This window comes from Plectropomus leopardus, chromosome 16 (assembly GCF_026936395.1).
Source record: "Plectropomus leopardus strain MGB_pleo_1.0 chromosome 16, ASM2693639v1, whole genome shotgun sequence".
NCBI lineage: Eukaryota > Metazoa > Chordata > Actinopteri > Perciformes > Serranidae > Plectropomus > Plectropomus leopardus.
The window spans coordinates 31,069,094-31,091,647 of record NC_142191.1 but is presented as its reverse complement, the minus strand read 5'-3'; the positions used below and the strand labels follow the sequence as shown (position 1 = coordinate 31,091,647).

The following is a 22,554-nucleotide window of genomic DNA, read 5'->3' as shown; positions in this document are numbered from 1 at the left end:
AACGATTAAAACATAAATACACAGCTTGGGTGCTCTGTGACTCAGGGGACGAAAACGCATTAACTTGTGAGGCTGAAAAGAACTTGCAGTTACAGGTTTTTAGCAGAGCTCCGGCTCATACTGAGCAAGGGAGCAGGATGAAATAAAAAGGCATTTTTTAACTTCAACACAATGTAGAGTGGTTATTGCAAAGGGGGACACGCCTCAGTATTGGCAGGGTGCTCCTAATACATCGGGCCTCATGCAAAAAACGATATGTGAACAAATTTTCTCTTATTTTTGTTTGTATCCACGATTTGTTTTTATTTTAAGCATTCATTGATTTTGAGGAGCCACCAGTGTTTTCTTGTTTTTGATTTTGATTTTCTTTTATGAAAGAGAAAATCAAAGACCATCATTGCTCATTGCAAGAAATATTTATTTTTTTTTTATTTTTATTTGAGGAACATATTTTCTCTTATTTTTGTTTATTATTATGTATTATTTATTTATTTATTTATTGTCTTAACCAAGCATGTGTTGGAGTTTAGCATTTGACTTGTCACAACATAAGCATATTTGTTATTAATGGGATTCATAGGAGTAGGAGGTGGGAATTTTTACACGTGGACTTATCTATTTGCAGTATCAGTACATTAAACATGCTGCAACATTAAGAATCGACCACTAACAGTAAGTAGCGGGGGTCTGTCTCCCTGTCTGCCCACGAGGAAGCCACTGAGGGAGCAGTGCATGAAATATATGCACCTGGATTCTCCCATGAGTCTCCATATAGTGTCTGCCAGGGGACATAAACACGTTCAGGTCTGTGAAGCACAGTGTTGCTCTTAGAGTGCCTCTGAGGATGTACATCTGTGTGTGTGTGTGTGTGTGTGTGTGTGTGTGTGTGTGTGTGTGTGTGTGTGTGTGTGTGTGTGTGTGTGTGTGTGTGTGCATGTGTGTGTGTGCATGTGTGTGCGTGTGTGTGTGGAGGTCCCTGGATTTAGCCCAGCTAATCAGATCAACTTGGCATGAAAGACAAATGGGTCTCAGGCATTAGCGTGCTCAACCTATTTAATTGTAGCATTCTCACTCTAACAGGTCACTGCTTAGGGGAGGACCTGCACACACTTCTGGAAGCTCAGCGTGCTAAACTGAGCACCGCCACATCTCTCTGTATTCTGTGGTTTGCCTTCGGTGTTACTGCTCCGTGATGAGCCATAAAGCTTTCTGTAGTTTCCACACAGCGGTAATAGCGCACAGCCACTTCTTTACTCTTATTACAGTTATGATAGTGTTGTGGCTGCCGCAAAGCACAGGAGTCACTGAAGTGCCTCTAATCAAACACACTCTGTGGTACAATGGCTTTGTACAACAGCTAAAGGGTGGATTTACCCAAATTACAAAGCAAAACAAAAGCATATTTTCTCATTTCCCTCTTTGAGATATTGGTCTTGGAAATCTCCATTTCTGCTGGAGACAAATTTTTCACAACTATGAGAAAATGAAACCAAAAAGCCTGCATGGATACATACCACTGCAGGAAAACAATGAAATAAAGCCTTATTCCAGTCCATTCTTAGGCAAAATCAGCCATGTACCACCACTTTGCCAATGCTTTTGGCGCAAGCTACGGACGCCAAAAGTCACCTTCCATGGCAGTACAATTTGCTGCCAAGCATTGTCAGTTAGTAAAATGGCCTGACTGAGCTTTTTCGGGTGAAAAAAAAAATTTATAAATACACTATGATGGGTTACAAGTGATTACTTTTGTATAAGTCAATACATAGTTTTTAGTACAATTCTACATAGTGTACCTTTTAAAACATGTCCAGAAAGTCCAGCTGTCACTTACACCTGGCTCAGATAAAGATAACATTAAAAAAAAATGTGCGCTTGGGTGGTTCGACTAGCTCCATCTCACTTGGAGAGCAGTCCTTATGTATCGTACTGTTCTTTGACTTGCTGCATCTCAATCTGATGCATCCCTTGGGATGCTGCCGGCTGTGTGTTTAAGGCTTTGTAAATCCATGTTCTCTGCAGACCTGTACATGAAACGCAAGAGAAAGCGGAGAAAGCTCTTGGCATCTGCATGTCTGGCTTAGTGTTCCAGAGGAGATATTTTTATTATTATGGAAACTAATATTTTCTGTTTGCTGTACAGTATCAGCAGAGTGCAAATTTGTATCTCGACAGTGATCTTAAAGGCACCCCCCAACCAAATAACAATAAGTTTGTTACATGTAATCTTCCATATATACTGTAAATATAGTCTTGTCATTACACTGTACATAAAAAAAAATCCAAGACTGAAACACTTGTAAGGGTATTAGTTATTATCTTTTCCATGGCTTGGAAAATGACTACACTTTTGATTAAATGAGAGTGCTCATTATTCAAACATAACTAGTTCAACAGTAATAAATTTAAATGACGGATATGAAGAGGATCTCAACCAGATCATAAGCAATAATGACAGCAGTAATGATGTGTGTGCATGTGTCTGAGAGAGAGAGAGAGAGACATAAAAACATTGACACTGAAATGATTTGTGTTGTAATTAACTTGTTACACACTGTAAAATACTGCTCTCTAGGCTTGGGCAGTATCACGGTATTATGGTATATCAGGGTAGGTAGAAATCCTGAAGGAATGTCTTTAATACCATCATAAATACAGGCACTCCTTTTTCTGTTAAACTCATTGTGTGTGGTTCACAGCACACTCAGAGCTCAGTCTCTGGTCTCTACTGGTGGAACAGGCAGCTAAGCTGGAGGACACACAGCAACAGCTAGTGGTGGAGGGAGAAGTTACAGGACTGTAAACAGCCAGCAGCCAGCAGGCAGAAAGAGACTTTGGGGAATAAGAGCATGTTTTTTACATCTAACTTGGTGCATTAAGGATTTATTTGGACCAAACCGGAGCTTGTGATTGTTGGAACAGTGGACTTGAGTATCCAAAATGGTATTGGTTTTATTTTGCTACTGTAGAGCTTGAATCAAGTTTGTTTTATGAGTTCACATGGCAATTAAACCTTGTAAGTCTTCCATGACCAAGAGAAAGTAGAATTCGAAAGGTGTACAGTTGTATTTTTCTGTTTAATAAGAAAAACAGGCGTGAAAAGCTAAAAGTAAGTAGCACACTTGCTGTCGGGGGGGTTGAGGGTGGTGCTAATGCTTGATACTTATCCCCTCATGTACCCCAGTTAAATTTCAGGAAGTGATGAAGTCATGGAACCACCATACCATCCAAGCCCACTGTTCTCTATTTTGTAGTCATGGCAATAGCACAAACCAGTTGTTGATGAAGGAAGGTACAAATCGAGATGTTAGTGTGAGCACAATGAAAACTTCTTTAGAAATATTTCCCATTTCACAAGTACTTTTTGCTTTACAATGCAGTAGACTCACAGCTCAGTGATGACACTTAAATGAGACAACAGAAACTTTAGACATATGTAAATGAGAGCAACTAAATTCTAAGGATGGCTGTATTAAAATCACAGCAGGTGTTGCAAGATGGGGGGGGGGTGTTACTAAATGTCTTCTATTGCCCGTACAAGACATTTAGACATAAATGGGGACCATTGTTCATCAAACCAATCCACTTTCAACTGCAGCCTTTCTGTCACTGATTCCATACAGATATCAGTGTCTTTTTTTACTTCACCGTGAGCCAAAGTTAGCTGCGAAATGTGACGACTTGGAGTTAAAGTTGAGGCATATTTAAATATGGATAAACGGTACTCTAGAGGGTTCCGAAAAGAGGGACACAGTAGGATTTATGACTTGTTTCATCCGTTCATCACTGAAACTTTTGGATGACCTGGACATCCGTGTTGAAAGAGCGCACCACTCACTGGTCGCCAAACTGGCAGAGGGATGTTTTCATTATTATGGAAATATTTCCTGTATTTTACACAGTAGACTCTCTCTGTCTTGTACATCCAAGTCTTTCCAATTCCAAAGGTCTGTTTTGTAACAGGCTTCTGTTTCTCAAACATTATATAGCTGATGCCAGGCAGAGTGTTTCTGTGAGTGATGAGTGATGTGACCTTTATAATTATCCTTTCACGACCCCTCACATTTATCTCATCAAACTGGACCTGGAGGTTGGGAGACCTCAAAGGACCCAAGCATTAAAAAGGTTACAAAAGACCTACTTTGTCACTTATGTATAATGACTTTAATATGGTTGGCAATTCGCCATGCTTCAGTAACTATTGTGACGTGCCCCTGAGCAAGGTATTTAACCAAAGCTGTGACTCCGCCGAAGCTGCTCAATGATCACATGCAGCAGATGATGTTAGCCAGCCGTTAGGTTGAAATGTTCTCCTCTGATGGATGAATCATGCGCACATAATCATCATCATTTAGCACATATTTCAGCGTGAACATATCTCACATTATCAATACTCCACACATTCCTACTTTACACATTTTGGTTGTAAAACTGTTCTGAATTATTATCTAACAGCTACATTCTGCAGGATTTTCCTTTGCTTGCTGCGGCCCAGTTTCCCTGCAGCCATGACCAAACTTTCATGTCATTTTATTACCAGAGAACATGCTTTAGAACAAATTTTACATGCAATGACAATTAGCAGCATTTAACGTGTTTTTATGAAGGGAAATCATTAGACTTTGTGTGCCCAAGTGTGCTGTTCCTTCCCCTCCTCCCCCACGCAATTATAGCCATTAGGTCTACCATTGCCAATAGAAGCTGACGGCTTCTGCAAATTTGCGCAAGTTGTTAATTACTTCCCAATTTCTGCATGGACCAGTCAGAGACAGAGGCGGCTGCTGGTACAGTGTCTCTAACTTTTAAAGCCTTTAAGGCAGAGCCTGTGGGTGAGATTAATAGCTGATTCTTATCAGAAATATTATATACAAGTGTTTTTCAAAAGTATAAAAATTCCAATTTCAACTTCACACAGCAGCAGGATTATATTTGTCTTATCTGCAGTGACATAAGCAGAGCTTCTACAGCATGGGTAGCCTTTTAACAGTTATTTTGATCCGACACAGCACCTGAATCTAACAGTTATTGACTTGTTATACACACTTAAGAGCTGTTGCAGGGAGTCTTGTGATGACAGTTACAAAGAGGATGTGTTTATTATACTGCTCCATGAATCTTTAGCCATATAGTTTTTTTTTCACTAGAAAATGATTTTTTCTCGAGCGGAGAATGATGGTGTCTTTGACGTAATGACAATCCATAACCATAGCAAAGAGACTGCAGCTACAGTAGTTTAGAAAAACAGCAATATGGCACTTATTTGGATGGATTTACTGTTTATCAAAGCACAGATGAGAAAACAATTAGCACAACATGCCTACTGTCTCTCTTACTCGCTTTCTTCTTAACCGTCTCCTCCTACCACAGCTGTCTGTGTTTGTTGTGACGAGGTGCCATTTGGCTGCTGCTGCACTGAGGAGCTGCTCCACCACAGCTGGTCACAGTCCACTAAAGGCAGGATAGACATTATGCGGAGGTCAGCTGCTTTGGAGGTGCACTGTCCGCCGGCATGGACCGCTTTCGCCGCAGCTCACAGTGCTGAAAAAAACCCTGGGCAGCACAATGATTCTTTTTGTGTTTTTGTTAATCTAAGAGGACATTTTGACTTTTTGACCAAAGATTTTGCACTTCCTAGTCTCCTGACCTGTCTAGGGCCAGTGCTGGTACATGGTGCACACTTTAAACACGTCCAGAATTTGCATTTCAAACGTTGGACCTCGGTAACATGTCTACCCAGGGACAGTAGGAGTCTCAGGACTCCAAATTGCTGTAGCTGCAATCTTTTTGCTATGATTGTAGATTGTCATTGCGTCCAAGACGCCCTCATTCTCTGTTTGAGAAAGAATATTTAGCCATGACTTCATGTAGAGGCTATTTCTAACATTGGATTTTGTGTAATTCACTGCATTTATTGCAGCCATTCTGTTTAGCTGTGGCATCTGTTAGTAAAAACAGAAAAACATAGGGAAGGCGTATATTTGTAAACAAGACTAATATACCTGTTTTCTACCTAAATTAGCAGTGTATGTGGGTTTTTCTTGACACAGGAAGATCCTTTTGAAATATGTATAGACAGCATCAGACCAGTTTGCCTTTTCGCTTTTGTCTCTGTCACATTCAAGACAATACACAGTTTAAAGGGGCTAAAAGTAGCGTGATCAGATCCGATAAAATACCCATGACTACTGTAACTTTTCCCATTACATACAAAAGCCAGATGTCAGCTGGTGTTAGTGGGTTTTTTGTTCTTCTAAAGACAGAGATGAGAGGTGGTAGAGTTCCTTTGTATTTTTTTGCAAGGGTGGTTTTCAAAACCACTGATGAATGAATTTCACAGGGTGCCCGGCTTCAAGACACCTCTTACTGCACTGGACTTCCTGTGTGCCACAGCCGTACGCTGGCAGCCAATCCTCAGGCCATGACATCCGCTTTCATTATGTGGAAAAGGCTGTGGTTTCATCTAAAGACTTGATCAGTGCTTTTAGATGTACAATACATTGAATACATTGTTCATTACATAAACATTTTCAGGCATTTCAGTGTTTCCTGAAATGTAAATTTAACACAATCTGCTTTTAAAAGCATATTGGGGATGCTGCATTTTCAGCGCTATCCACCTATGCTAGAGCTGGCGCTGGTGAACTGGCACGGTGACAGTCATAATATCCCCTCACACTCACTCTGATCTGGGAATGTAAATGAGAGTGAAGACTTGCACCAACACTCAGTGCACACTGCACTGCTCCTGCCTTGTTTTTGCTTTGTTTTACTCAGCGGCTGACAGTGACAAAAGTTCATTTGGGCCGTCAGGAATGATAAGCATGCATCATGCTCAGATTTAAATTTAATGTGCTCTTGCTGGCTGGCTGCTTGTCAATTGAATGGCTGAAGCAATAGGAGGCAGTGCAGTGGAAAGCTAAGTGGATCTGCTCCCTCCAGTCTGAAGCCCAGAATAAGCTTGGAGCATTTCCCCGAGTCAGCCATAGATACTTGTTTGCCCTGCAGCCAGTAATACATCATAAGTGCAAACAACTTATCAGCTACCTCAACTGGTTACCAAATCGTTGCTCTTCGTTCTCCTTCTCTTGTGTGCATGCAAATTTGCACCAGTTAAATTCTTAGTTGCAAATGGATTCATTAATCATACACGAGTGTATCAGTCACTTTCCGAGTGAGATTCGGCGAGTGTGTACACAGGTATTTGTCTTAGTGACACAGCTGCTAAGAAAGTTAAGTTGTTTACTTCATCATCGGCCTTAATGGCTGTTTCTTGCTGTGCAAATCCTTCATCTCTCACTTTCATCCCCAACTCATGAAGATAAGTCAGTGGGCATGCAATACGAGCGCAAATCAAATGTTTGTTCCCCCATTTTTCAGCTCTGAACAGATTTAAAAAACAAATAAACTGTCTAGGTTGCTTTCAAGCAGCAAATACTGTAGCTGTTTCAGGTTTGGAATTTCAAGCTTCCTACAGGCTGCCCTTACCCTCTAATTGGTGGAGATTCTGGGGGATATGTAGGCCTATGTATCCTGATCTGAAGAATCAAGGCTTAGGTAGTATCACTTTAAAGGAATGTTATCTCAACTACCGAGATGACTAATCTTGCACATCCCTGATCTGTTTGTCTGTCAGTCCCATTCTTGTGAAGACGCATGTACACAAGTCCACTTGCATTCAGAGTGAATCGAATAGAATTTGATGGTCAAAGTTCAAGGTCTTTGTGACCTCCCCTCCATCCCATTTTCCTGAAAAGGATAAGTCAAAAAAGCTTGAAGGGAATCTCCTCAAATTTGGCATAACATCCACTTCCAATCAAGATGAACTGATAAGGTTTTGTGATGAAAGGTCAAGGTCGTTGTGACTTCACTTCTGTCCCATTCTCATGAATTGGATATTTCAAGAAAGCTTGGAGGGCATTTCTTCAACTTTGCCACAAACATCCACTTGCACTCAAGATAAACAGATTAAACTTTGGTGGTTAAAGGTCAAGTTTATTCTGACTTCACATCTTTCCAATTTTCCTGAACACCATATCTCAAGAAAGCCTGGAGAGAATTTCCCCAAATTCAGCACTGCACTAAAGATAAACTGATTGGAATACTGTAGTTAAAGGTCAGTGTCATTGAGACCTTACTTCCATCCAGTTCTTGTGAATAGGATAAATCAAAAAAGCTTGAAGGGAATTTCTCCAAATTTGGCACAAACATCCACTTCCACTCGAGATGAACTAATATTATTTTGGTGATCAAAGGTGAGAATTTGAGAATTCACTTCTGTCCCATTTTCATGAATTTGATATTTCAAGAAAGCCTGGAGAGCATGTCTTCAACTTTGGCACAAACATCTACTTTTACTCAAGACTAACTTTTGGACTTTGTGGTCATAGGTCAAGATCATTGTGACTTCACATCTGTTCCATTCTCATGAACAGCATATGCAAGGTCTGTCATAAACATCCACTTACACTCAAGAGGTACTGATAAGAATTTAGTGATCAAAGGTCAGGGTCATTCAGACTTTATATCTGTCCCATTCTCGTAAACAAGATATCTCAAGAACACTTTGTGGGAATTTCCCCAAATTTCACACAAACATCTACATTCCTTCAAGATGAACTGATAAGAGTTTGTTATCAAAAGGTCAACGTCATTGTGACTTCCCTTCTGTCCCATTCTCATGAATTTGATATTTCAAGACGGAATAAATAAAAGGGTATTTCTTCAACTTTGGCACAGAAGAGAAGTTGAATCATCACAAAATTACCTTAACTTCTCAAATTCAGTCAATTTAAAATTCTAAGGCAGCCCAGACATTAACTTTCATTATTAAATTCTTTTTACAATGTGGGATATGAACAGTGGTCTCCTGGGTGAAAGTCTTGTGTTTGTTTCATCAGTTTCACCATGACCTCCTCCCTCAGTGGACTTTCTCAGTCTTTTTACTTTGTCAGATGCTGTCAGTGTCAAGGATTGCTGCCGATAGGTTTACATTGGAGGTCTTTCAAAGACCAGTGCATCTTAAAAAATGCTTAAAGGGTGCCTTTGGCATCAGTATCATGCTGAGGTGCATTACAAAATGCCTCCAACAGCCTGCTGCCTCACACTCCTCTGTTGCATTTTTTCGAGTAGAATATGAGGATGTTACTCTTTAAGGACACCACTTCATGTAATGGATTGATTACCATCACTGCCAAACACAATGTATCAGATAAAACATTCTCCAGGTTTGTTTCCTCATTTTCTGGAGCCTGCCACCATTACAAAAAGCAGTCGTCATCTGAACTTATATCATAACTTAAGTGCTGACAAAATCCCCACTTACTATCAAGTGAGTTGAGTTCAATATTGATTGCATAATGAAACTTGAACAGGTTCATTCTCTTTATTCATTTGCCACAGGTTAGATAATTTTTTTAATTTATCAGTTAAACTAAAGCCCTGTTTGCACAGGAATAGTCTTGCCAGTGGATCTCATGTGATTTAGAAATGTATAATTCTGTGTGATAAGGATGTGTATATAATGATAATTTCCAACTGGAAAAGAGGCAGACGAACTGAAACACCATTGTAGTCACTGAAATATTTTACTTTAAAAACCATTTATCTTGATTTATTTGTTATGGATTCACTATTTTGAGATGAAAAAAATTGAATTTTTGGATAAGAATTTTTGAACATTGAAACAAAATAAATTTTCAAATTGAGCATTTGACTCAACTCAAAAAATGTCAGATTTTAATTTCAAATGGTGATTTAAAAAACAAATCAATTCAGATACATAGGTTTCATTGCAGAATACTGAAATTCTATGAATTTAATAGTGTCAGATTTTAGCTATACATATTCAGTGGCTCAAATTCAACATTTGCATTCCATACAAAACATGGAAGGTAAATCCTGTTGGATATTTTACTTGACAAATTATGGTCATGGCAGATTCACACGGACTCAGATCACAGACAACTTTCACAAATATTAAAAATTAAACAAAGGTCCCCATGTGAAGGGCTCACTAGTCCCATGCGCATAGGGTTAAACATGACTGATACAGATTCTGCACATCAGTTAACCTCTAGGGCCTGCTTAATTACTACTACACACTCAGCGTATCGCTCTGTGCACAAAATGTGCTTTTCAAAATCAAGCTTTAAAAATATTATACATTAATATGATTTTCTACTTTCGTTGAGTTTATTTTATTTAACCAACATCAGTCCTAATCATAAATGTCAAAAATTAATTAATTTCAGCATTTTAACCCTTTAAATACCAGGTTTTTGTCATGATGCCACTATATTTTTGAAGAAAAAAAAATAGAATTATTTTCAATATGCTAAATTATTTTTATTTATTATTTATTTTTAGGTTTTCTTATTTATTTACTTATTTATTTATTTATTTTTGAGGATGACAGTCTGGGATATGTCAATGATTTTCAGCAACATTGATTGTGAAAGTGCACTTACTGGAAATAGCATGTATTTTCTCCATATGCCAAATATGGTAAAAATGATGTCATCTGGTAGAAAATAGTAAATGACAAATTCCAAGGCCAGAGCCCAGAATGACACCCAGAAATAACACAATGCTAGTTTTTATGTTTTGATGGCTGTGGGATCAAAATTTGCAGTTTGAATTGGTTTCAATGGAGCATTTTTTGCACTTAACAGTCTGAATGTAACAATTTCGTTTCCACAGTGCATTTTAGATTTATTGTATGAGATTAAACAAAAATACACAATCTTGCCAAAATGTATTCCATATGCATGAACACAGCCAAAATTTTTCAAAAATGAAGAATAAAAAGTGGGTCAAATGAGACAAATGCTCCCTAAGGGTTAGGGAGACTATGACACGACTGTTTCAATACTGTGCCTACATTCACATTTTTGCATGATTCCCTTCATGTGATTTGCAAACATACTTCATGATTAACAGACTGTGAACCATTTCTTTAATAGAGCAGCAAACTGGCCACTCACCATTAGATCTCATCTATTTTTTGAGTGTGATGCACGTTATTAAAAGATGTTTAATTTTCCCTGAACATGCCAGAGCCACGCTGGCGGCTCCTTTGAAGCATGTTTAGAGGCTGACAGGCAGAATAGAGATGCCATCGCCGTGGCAACAGTGTCAACCCACCTGAGTGACTGAGGACGGCCCCGTCAGCAAGCAGACACACAGATCACGCTGATGTTTATTCATTTCCCCGCTGAAGGCCTATATATAGGCCCTGACAGGGACAGATGAAACACCGGCGCGGTGGCATTTTTAGTCAGAAGAGAGGCATTGCCAGGATCAGCTGTCACTTGCAGACCTTTTATACTTCAGTGAAAATTGAAGTACAAAGAACACGCTGGCTTCAGTGCTGTATGGGTATACATATTTAATTTGGTACAACTGAAGCGTGTGTTAAAGCATGCAGCTCTGGTAAAACAAGGGACAAATATGGATGAATGGAATTATTAAGATTTGTTGAGTAAAGAAAACGTTATAGGCTGCACGTTTTTATATTGCACTTCAAGGATGAATAAGATGAAGCTCCGCTGACAAAAGATTAAAATGCTGTTGAGCTCGGAGGACAGAATCTGCAAGCACACATTCACTTTAAATGGCACTGCTTTACATTCACTAAGTTATTGCTTAGTCACTGCATAATTACCTCTGTTTTCCAGCCAGTCCAGGAATTCAAACTCACCTCATTATCATTGAATCTCTGTGGAGCCTCCACTTAGTAGGTCTGATGGGAAGGATTCAACACAGCGACACAATCAGAGCTTAAACAAAGAGTTGATTAACCCTTTAAAACCTGGATCGACTACTAGTCTATGAGTGAAACGTGCATAAATTGAAACACTTTCCCTGAGAGTCCAAAACAGATGTCGAAGGGTTACATAGAGTCATATTTTGGCATTTAGAGCCATTAACCAGGCATTTGCATTTGATGAGTTGGGAGCAAGAATGTGTTGCAAGCATTGCATTGTGGTCAAAAGACAGGTGGTACATCTTTTTCTTGGTATCTGCAGTAGGTTTCAAGTTGCTCCTCATGTTTTCTCAAGACCTTACACTCAGTCTCTGCAGTTGGGTAGAGCTGTACAAAGATTTAATGGCAAATCAGGCAAAAAAAAAGTAGATCACTGACTCAAAAATATATTCAAGCAAAAAGCGGGAGTTTAGGCTGAGCTTGTCCCATGTGACTATGCTCATAGTATCATTATCGATCCTTACTTTTTTTTTCTGCTGGAAACTAGTGACTGTGCTGTTCCCATGCCGCTCTCAGTGCACATGTAGCTCTTACAGAAGCTGTCCTATCCAGCCTGGAACTCGTGCATGTTTTGCGGGGCTTTTTCAGAGTAATCCATACTCATAGATGATGCTCTACAAGAGTCTTTTGACCACTCATGGGTTTCTGTTTTACTGCAGGCAGACCAGGCAGGTCAGTCCACTCACTGGAAGTGCAAATCTTGTGATGTGGCCGTCTGTCTCATTGCAAACAGAGACTGCATTGAAGAATGGCATAAGAATTGCTGCACAAAAAAAGTGCAAACAAAAAAGTGTAGCTCTTCATTGCTCTGTGTAATTTTAGTAAAAATCTATGAGATAAAATTTTTGTTTTGTTTTTCTTTCGTCTTTATGGTCCCATCACTGATATTTAATTTTTTATTTTTATTTACATTTTTTAAACATTTTAACATTAAAGTGATATCACTGCAACACAAATATTCTTGTGGCTCAGGCCTCCCTGAAAACAATTATGCGTAGAGATAGAATGTGCATTACAGGGTTGGTGTTATACAATCTTTATTACACAATAAATCCAGGTGGACCAAAACATGGTCAAAAATCACTTAAGGCTCAGGGTGTGAAAAATGAACACGAAATGTTCTCATTCCTTAAAAAAACCCTATAAAGTTAAGAAAGAATGGGAGACATCTTCCCTGATACGGAACACTCAGGACCTACATTAAACAGAGTGAAGGATCAAAAATCCTCCAGGACCCCAACTGATACACACGGACACTAAGGACTCATAGATTTTGATAAAGAATGTAACCCAGATTCATCCAATTTTCTTTCCACATGTTATGCATTTCTCTACACCTGTGATGACCCTGTCTGTCTTATGTTTTGTTTTTGATGAAAAACTGAATAAAAGTTTTTTTTAAAAAAAAGTTATTTTTTTACTTATGCGCATCACTTGTAATACGTTACTACCCTGCTGTCTTCACCAAATGTAGCATTTTTCAGTAAAACTGGACTCATTTAAAATTCCATGTTTTGTTGTGTTCTTTTCCAGAGATGGCCTTGAAACCTGCTGTAAAACTGCGTCCCTGCAACCACGTCTCTGCAGCTAACAGGTGAGTCAAAAGTTGTCATCAGCTGACAAAACTTTGCGGTCATCTATGAAATGCATTCCAACAGTAACCTGCTTATCACGAGATAACAAGCAGCCAAAGAGCTTAAGCAGAAGTTTGAGCGTTCTAAGCAGCTCATTAGTATCCTGGCTGAGATTCGGTTTGCATGTTGTATGCAAAACTTCAAAGTAAACTTAATTCTGTTAGCACTTTCAGACTCATAAGCTACACCCTGACTCGATAATGCTCCACAGAGCGCTGGATTTCAGGGGCTTATGTTTTAAGGAGGATAAGTTCTACCAAAAAACTCGCGACTTAAGGGTTTTCAGGTGATGTTTTGGGTCTAGGAAGAGCTGCTGCAGCCTCTCATGACTCAGTGCGAGCAGACAGCTTCAGACGTGTGCAGTCAGTAGCCCTCTAATCCATGCCAGTGATGGGCAGTGTGTGTGTGAGGCTTTAGCCGGACCTGATGAAGGAGAAGCTCTTACAGGCCGAGACGACCATGATCTGAGTAGGCAGCCAGCGAGGCAGCGGATTGAGGTCACGTCAGCCCGTCCAGAGCCAACCAAACTTAATGCAATCAGCAGGCCTTGTTTTATGGACAGTTCCAGCATTTGTTTGTGGAAACATCTTAAACCTTCGAAAGCTGAGCCAACTGGCTTGATTTCTTTCAAAGACGTGGGGAGGAGGCAAAGAACAAATTATTAAGACATGGTCCAAAATTAGCAAAAGAATTCTGAAAGTTACAACAAAAACATTTTCGAACAAAAACAAGCACAACTTAATAACACAAGGCTCCAAAATGAGCAAAAACAGTTACAAGAAAATTACTTGAAGAAAAGAAAAAAATGTTAAAAATAAAAAAAACAAGACAATGTCTTAAAAGGCACTGAAAAATTATTTTATATATTTATTATATAATTTTTGTCTGTATCAGAATTTTTAATATGAAATGAAATGATTAAATTATAAATCTGCACATTTTATTCCCTTTTTTTTTTTTATACATTTTTCTTTTAATTATAGTAATTTAAAAAACACTTCATTTGTATTCATACTTAAAATGCAGCTCAAAGTGCTTTACATACCAGAGTGCTAAAATATAAGCCTAACTATATATGTATATAATTTTAAAAAATTCAATACTAATGATTCAGTTACTTGAGAAGGTTGTTAAAAAAAATTTGAAAAAAAAAATATTAACCAACAAAAGTCAAAACAGTAAGTGCATAAAAAGCATAACACAAGTTTCTAAGAAATATCAACTAAAATAAACAGAGGGTGTAAATAATTAAATAGAAGTTGGAATTACCCACCCCACCCCCTTTTTTTAAACTATTTTTTTGGTAATATTCTTCTCACATTTTTGCTTATTTCTTGCAATTTTTGGGATATTCCTTTCCAAGTTGGTCATTAACTTCGTTTTTATAGAAAGAAATCAAACCAATCTGCTCTGGTTTCAAAAGGTTAAGTAGCTTGTGAAAGGTGTTTAACTGTAGCACAAGAAAACTCATGCTGATCCAGGTTTCAAAGGGTAAAACAATCACAAACTTGATTTCTCAACTATCTTTAGAGAGTCTCCGGATATCTGCAAACATACATTTCTGAATCTGAAACCATGAGGACAGTGTGGCAGAGCAGACGATGGCTTGTATTTGTATGTCACGATTGGTTGATAGCCAGCAGCCCATCAGGACTCACTGAGCAGCTTTGTGTTGTTGTTTGTCTCTGGCAAAGAGCTGCTGTGCAGACTCCCTGATCATCTGACAGCTCTCACAGACAAGCGCAGGATCCGCTGAGATCACTGAGTCTCAGCAGAACTCATCCTGTGACGCACCACAAGTCACCAATCCATTATTCACACCGGCTTCAAACATCAAAAAGGTTTGCTTGGCCAAGTGTTGCGGGGTTTTGATTGTATTCATGAGTGCAATACTTCGTAATCTACGCGCCATGCAATCCAAAGGCAGCCCTGTACCTGCTCACCCTCTATAGCGCCCACATACAGACTGCAGAACTGATTTTTGATACAGCTCGTTGGATGGAAATTACCCTCAGAACTCCAAGCAAATTAGTTTCATTTTTGTCAAAAACATGGAGAAAAAGGCAACTTAACCCTCTGAAACCTTGGGTTGACCACATTGTAACAATGCCCCCCCCCAAAAATACAGGAAAATTACCTTAAGATGAATTAAAAAAGAAAGGAAAAGTTAAAAAAAAAAACCAGAAAAAAACAACAAATTGACCTAAAGAAAGCACTAAAAACGTATTTTTTCATTTTTTTTCCCGTAACATACTTTTAATGACAATATTAAGAGAATTATGTAGAAGGGAAGAGGGCAACCCGCACAATACAGGAACATTCAAATACATGTTATGTTTTCTGTTATTTTAACCCTTTAAAACAGAAGCAGAGGAACATGATTATTTTTTCAAAGATTATCCTCATTATGTACTATTATCAGAATATGGTGAGACATTCACTGGATATGACAAAAAGTTAGTTTTGATAGAAGTTACTAACTGTAGCTTTTAAGGCTCATGTTCTTTTGAGTGAATTCTTTTTTCGAAGAGCCACTTTAAAGTACTTTCCCAGAAGTCAGAGAAACCCAACATTTCCTCCAGACATTTCACACTAAAAGCCTTTCAGCTGCTCAAAAGAAAAAATCTTCCGAGACGCCCTTTAATGTCAAACACCAGCAAATGTTGGGTTGGACTGATCAGAAAAAGACATCAAAGTGGAATGGAAACAGTATTTCTGTTACACCGAGAAAAAAATGAGTGACAGACTCTTGTGACAGCCCACCCGTCGGGCTTCCTGTGCTGCCCGCTAAGCCTCGGTGGGTTATCGGGGCAACCGTCAGCATGTGAAAGGAGGGAGTGGCAATAGTGTTGTTCTTCCAGACTGAGCGCTCTCTTGCTGGGCAGTCGAAACATCTCCTCATGCATCCCCGTCTTTGTAGTTTAATTTCGGTTTACAACACTGGCATACAAACTTCATCTGCATGTGCCTCACAATACTGACTCCTTCATACCTCCAAACATTATGTTTTTACTACAAATCCAGTAACCATTTTGGTTTCTGAAAGTTGGTTGTGAATAATTGAGCTCCAATGAGCTCCATGGTTTCATTATCTCAATTATGTGAAATGCATTATCGATTAGGTGTTTTTATCATCCGGTGTAACAGCAAACAACATTCATCTGCACACATTGTGATCACACAGAGCTTGTTGAAAAAGGGCTGAAATTTTTTTTTTTAAAAAAGTTTTACTTTTAACCCTTTGAAACCTGGATCAGCATGAGTTTTCTTGTGCTACAGTTAGACGCCTTTCACAAGCTATTTAACCTTTTGAATCCTGAGCAGATTGGTTTGATTTCTTTCTATAAAAAATGGGGGAAAAAAGTCAATGACCAACTTTGCAAGAAATGTCCCAATGATTGCAAGATATTAGGTGATAAGAAAATTGCCGAAAAATTTGTTTTTAAAAAAGAGGTTTAGATTATTAGAAAATTATCAAAAAAATAGTAAAAAAAGAATCCCCAGAAAACTATATTAATGATTGAAATATTTTTATACTTAAAACTAAGTTATAGAAAATAATATAAAATCTATAAAATAAATAAATTCATTTTCAGCACCTTTTTTTTGCTCTGTTTTGGGCAATGCCTTATTAAGTTGCCATTTGACTTGCCCCCATTTTTTGAAAGAAATCAAGCCAATTTTCTCAGGTTTTTGAAGGGTTAATGTTCTTGAGACAGCAGACTGAAGCTGCCGAGTCATCATTCTGAACAATAAAACTAAATGTCAGCTTCTTATATTCACTGAAATATATTTTTTGTCCAGAGGGCAACAAATTGCTTTTAGCTATCTAGACCAGCTGCCGATATTAATTTAACAGGATGAAATATGTTGGTCAATATTTGATGTGCACTTCATTGTGTTCAAACCAGCCTCCTCAGCCAACTTCCTGTGATTGTGGCGGGCGTTTTTGGCAGCTCTGCAGAAGGTTGGGCAGAATCGGGGAGAGCTAGCAGCACCGTGAATGTTCTCTGTAGCCTGTGGCAGCAGAGGTGTCACTCTGACTGAGGACCTCATTTAAAACATGCTCCCTGCAGAACCACTTTCCCCCTCGGTAAGCGAACAGATACCTGGCTACGTGTCTTTAAGCTGCATCGATTTCTGTTGCAGCCGACCCACAATCCCACAGCACAGCAGGCTGAGTGCCCCGAGTCGGGGCACTGCATAGAGGCAAACAGGCTCAACAGCCCCACTGTTTCATTGTACTCCTACTGTTGCTTTTTACTGCCTTATGTTGCAAAACGACCATAATATATCAAGAAGGGAGAGCGAGGGTGGTAATAGGATTATTGATCAATACTAATGATTCAATTACTTGCGCATGTTGTAAATTGTCTGGCTTTTTAATGACAAGGCCAAAAAGACGGAAACATGAGTAAGACAAATGACAAAATAAATGTAATTGTACGGTATTTGTCATGCTGATATACCTGCTCGTTAAACCTTCCAGTTTCTTTGACTTGCCTGTGTTTAGAGAAAGTGTCATGCAGTTATTCATGTTAACTACAGGTCAGTGTAATGCAAAAAGGGAGGAGAGGTGAGTGGGTGCGATGTGTGCCAAAAAGAGATCCTCCTGGTTGTTACTCAGTCAGTGTTGGTTGCAGTTTTAGTGCATCTGTAATATTTTCTTGTTTTGAAGCAGTGAAGCAACAACTACAGTGTGTGAAGGTGAATCGAATGTGAGTGTGTGGGATGTGACCACGAGCTAGAAAAACATGCACGTCTTCTGTTTAGGTACGATTTTTTTATGCCTCCACGCAGACGATAGCCATGGCCAGAGGTATTATGTATTGCGTTGCCTCCATCCACACATGTTGACGTCCGTTCTTCCTTCTGTCCATCTGTTCTCTTCTTATGAACAAGATATATTTCAAGAACACCTTGAAGGAATATCTTTAAATTTACCACAAACGTCCACTTCCTAAAGATGAACTGAATAGATTTCGGTTGTCCTAGGTCAAAGGTCACTAACACCTTGTCTATCTCATTCTTGTGAGCAAATTTTCTCATGAACACTTGGAGGGAATTTGTTCATATTGAGCAAAAATGTTGACTACAACTCAAGAATGAACTGATTAGATTTTGGTGGTCATAGGTAAAAGGTCAAGATCACGGTGACCTTGCATTTGTCTCATTCTTGCTGACACATTATCTCACGAACACAATTCTTCAAATTTGGCACCAATATATACTTGGACTCGAGGATAAACTAATTAGATTTTGGTGGCTATAGGTCAAAGGTCAAAGTCACTGTGACCTTGCATCCTTGCATACTCAAAGCAATATCTCATGAGCACCTCAATAGAGTTTTTATTTAATTTGACAAATTATATTGTCATGCATCCCCATTCTACAGTGTTCAAGCCTGAGGTTTGTGTTTGGTAATTTGGTCGCACCAATCAGTAGTGACTGACTTATCTGTAGCACAAGCGTTATTTTCAGTGGACAGTTAGTGATGTTAGCAAAGGAATGTCAAAAGTTGCTATTTGTTTACTTAAAACAACCTATAAGACGGTGTCCAAAGCCATATACTGTACGTTGCTGTTTTGTCGCTGTGTTTCTGGCTCTAGAAGGCGGCAGGACGAGGATTTCCCCATTCTTCATCCCACCTACAAAGCTTTGATTGGCTCAGTTGTTTTTCTCCAACCAGAGAACATAGCCGTCAGTCAGAACAACCCCAGAGCGATTTGGATAATGAGGTGTATTTGACGTACCAAAGCTCTGAAACCAGGCTAAGTGAAAGCTCTGTTAGAAAAACAGAAGCTTCGTGCATCTCTCAGCTTCCTTTTTGTATTTCTTGTTGCTGTTGCTGTGCAGATAATGTACTTCATCTCTGACTCTACACTACTGATTAGGACTGGCAGTACTACAGCGTTCACAGACTGTGAACAGGAGGGAAACCATTCAAGGGCAGCTAATGCATTTGTTTGCCGTACATATTCCTGAGAGGGCAAGTAATGTGTTTAGCATATGAACACAACAGGGAGCGCAGAGTCTTGTTATGTGCTGCAGCAGCATAGAGCACTGAGCCTTATGACTCTTCAGAGAGATGTGAAGGTCCTGCACGCTGCTGTGGGAGTGTCTGCTTCTCAGACTGCAGCTGTGCGCTGATGCGTAACGGTTTTTTTTCCTGCGCTGCGTACTGTACCTGCTGGGCGCCTCCAGTCGCAGCTCTCATATAAAAGAGGATGTGGAAAGTATTAGCAGTGTGTAGGTCAGCACCTTTCAGTTCAGCCTTTTGATCAAAGGCACTGCTGTGGACTTTAAAAACCCCAGCTCCTATCCTCTGATGTCCACGGACAGTTCTGATTACAAAGGCAATCTTTTCCACACAAGAGCCTATTAATAATTTACAGGATATTTGCATGCACTTACTAACAGAAGGCCCTCCACCTGTGTGTCTTTGCTGCATCCTCTGTGTCCACAGTCTGTTTGTGACTATATGTAAGGAAATGGATGTACATTTTCCCTTCCTGTATTGACTGATTTTTACATTTCTCTCAGAATTTGAGCAGCCCATATTTGTACACTCAAAAAAAAAAAGCAGACTGTATGTCTGTCATTTTTAAAGTTTCAACAGCTTCACAAAATTAAGTAAATACAGCTAAACTTCAAGTAAACTTAACAATTAGATATAAAGTAAACATAAATTAGGACTAAAAGTCATATTTACTGAAAAATTTCAGGCATTTCAAGGCGGTTTTCAAGATTATTGTGGGATCACCCACGGGCTCCATAATGGCCCCATGCCAGTTACCCACATGGGTGGGTTTACCCAAGGATGCCCCAGATAAGATGCCCACTTTGGGCCCATACCCACTTGATACCCAGGTATCCCTAGCATAACCCATACGGGACTCACTTGGGTAAATCCACCCATGTGGGTAATTGGCATGGGGCCAATATGGAACCCATGAACAATCAAAATTTTCTTAAGACAAAACCTAGCAACAGAGTGCTCCAGTAACACGTTTGAAAACCCACACATGAGTGCATTCTTGCACCCCTGGTTCCCTCTTCCTGGAGTAAATGTTTTTTTTTCTTGAATGAGTTTTTGGTTAGCTGTCTGAAATAAGGTCTGTGATTATCTTGCTTGAGCGACTTTTGTTCTACAACATGAGAGACGTCTGTAAATATCCCACTCACAAACTCTGAAGCCTTTGTTTGTCTTAAAAAGGGTGGTTGCTAACAAGTGGATAAATGAGACAGAACGGCAGCATGCCATACTGGGCCTTGTTGTGGTGGCAAATCAAGTCATGGGACCGTCGTGGAGTTTGTGTGTAGCCTAATGTTAGCATTTTACTTTCTCTCAGTATTTTGTAGTCTTTATTTTGTATTTGTATATGTTTCTTTTTTGCATTTCATGTAATGCATCTTTGAATACTTTGCAAAGAGGTGTATAAGTCCTATCTATAATTATCATTGTTATCAATAATATTATTACTTTAGTAATCCAAAATCCAACTGAGCAGCACCATAGGCTTTTTGATTAGGGAACCAGGGCATGCAAAACTTTAATGTCAGCTTACAGAAATCACCCTTTGGGCACTCTGAACACTGAAGATACTTCAAACAGTGTTGCCATTGGGAACCAACTACTTTTAAGTTTTTTTCTGACAGTTTTTTATCTTGATTCAGACACTCATTTCTAAAAAATATTGGAAACAGAAGTATTTCCAAGGGATTATTGCCAAGGTGGACTTTCAATTTTCATTTTTCTTTTTATTAACCACCAGTAGTGAAACACGTATAGGATAATATGATTATTTTTTTTAATAGGGGATTATTTTATTATATCTGTGATTAATCATAGATAGACGTTTACGACTCACAAAAAACATTCTTGGCTGTAATTTAATCTTCAGAACTCCTGGCACTGATGTTAAGGTTTTGAACTCTGTCTAGTCGAGCCTGCCGAAAACTCTTCAAACGTCATGTATCTTCAATGATTCCTCTAACTTGTTCAGTGATGAATATGAATGAGCATATTTCATGTTTCAGTGGATCTAAAAGAACTTTTAACTTGGTCAAGAGGCATTAAAAGTAGTAGTTAGTCCCATGGCCCTGACTGTTACTTAAGATAGTGGATGTTGAATCCTACACTCTGCAAGGTAATCAAAAAACAGATGTACTGAATGCAATTTATATATATGCTGCACATTGTTTTCTTGCAAGGCCATCAGAATGTTTTAGCGCCTGGCCTGAATTCCAGTGACAGTGATTAAGATTCAGCAGCAGATGAAAAAAAAAAAAAGAAAGAAAAGCTGTTGCAGAGTCATTGCTTAGAAGAGATTGTGCTGCCTGAGCAGGTGGATCCCAGGGGATACTTACCCATACATCTTCATAAGCATCAGTGCACCGGGGCTTCCAATCTCACTGTGCCGCCGCAAATTTAACTGAATAAACAACACTGTCCAAGTTATTCATTGCTGTCCAAACCCTGACTTTTTCTCTATCGCAGCTGCGGATTTGACTCACAAATCTCATTGTGTAACTGTTTTGTTCTGCTTTCACTCGCAGCAGCCAAACAGCGATCAGCAACAAGGTTAGCAGACCCTATATTGTACCCGATTTAACATCAAAAAAATAAAAATGCATGTCAAAGGGGTCACAACAAATATGCATGTGTGATGGTTGTGTGCAGATGTACAAATTAGCAGTGGATTGATTAGATTGTCAGGTGATGGACGAGCTAAACTGGGTGGGATACAAGCAGTCGCCGGGAATTCTGCACAGTGGAGCTTAAACATCACAGTCAACTTTGACTACCAACCAGCACAGTCAACAACAACTAACAAGCACAACAAATGAGTGGAGGGTGATTTCTAGGGAAACACACAGATAGCCATCAAACTAATGTGGTAAAGGCATCTTTTCCTTTACCTTTTAAAATCAGAGAAAATTGACCTGATTCAAGAACATGAGAAAAATGGAATGACTAATTTTACAAGAAATGACCCAAAATATTGCTGAGAAATTAATTAAAATTACCTGAAAATTTGCAAAAGAAAAGAAACAAAAAACAAAAATAAGGAAATGACCTTAACCCTAAAGAAGCACTATTTTTTTTTTAATCTCTAACATAATTTTAAATACCTAATTGTAATAATTATAAAT

General features: G+C 38.9%; 1 protein-coding gene across 1 annotated transcript in view; it reads left to right on the top strand.

Annotated features, from left to right (window-relative positions):
• lrfn2b (leucine rich repeat and fibronectin type III domain containing 2b) overlaps window positions 1-22,554 on the top strand; it is a 196,932-nt gene that overhangs the window by 53,413 nt on the left and 120,965 nt on the right. Inside the window, exon 3 of the mRNA XM_088089559.1 lies at window positions 13,298-13,358. The gene's annotated coding sequence lies outside the window, so the exon portion shown is untranslated. The remainder of the gene's footprint in view (window positions 1-13,297; window positions 13,359-22,554) is intronic.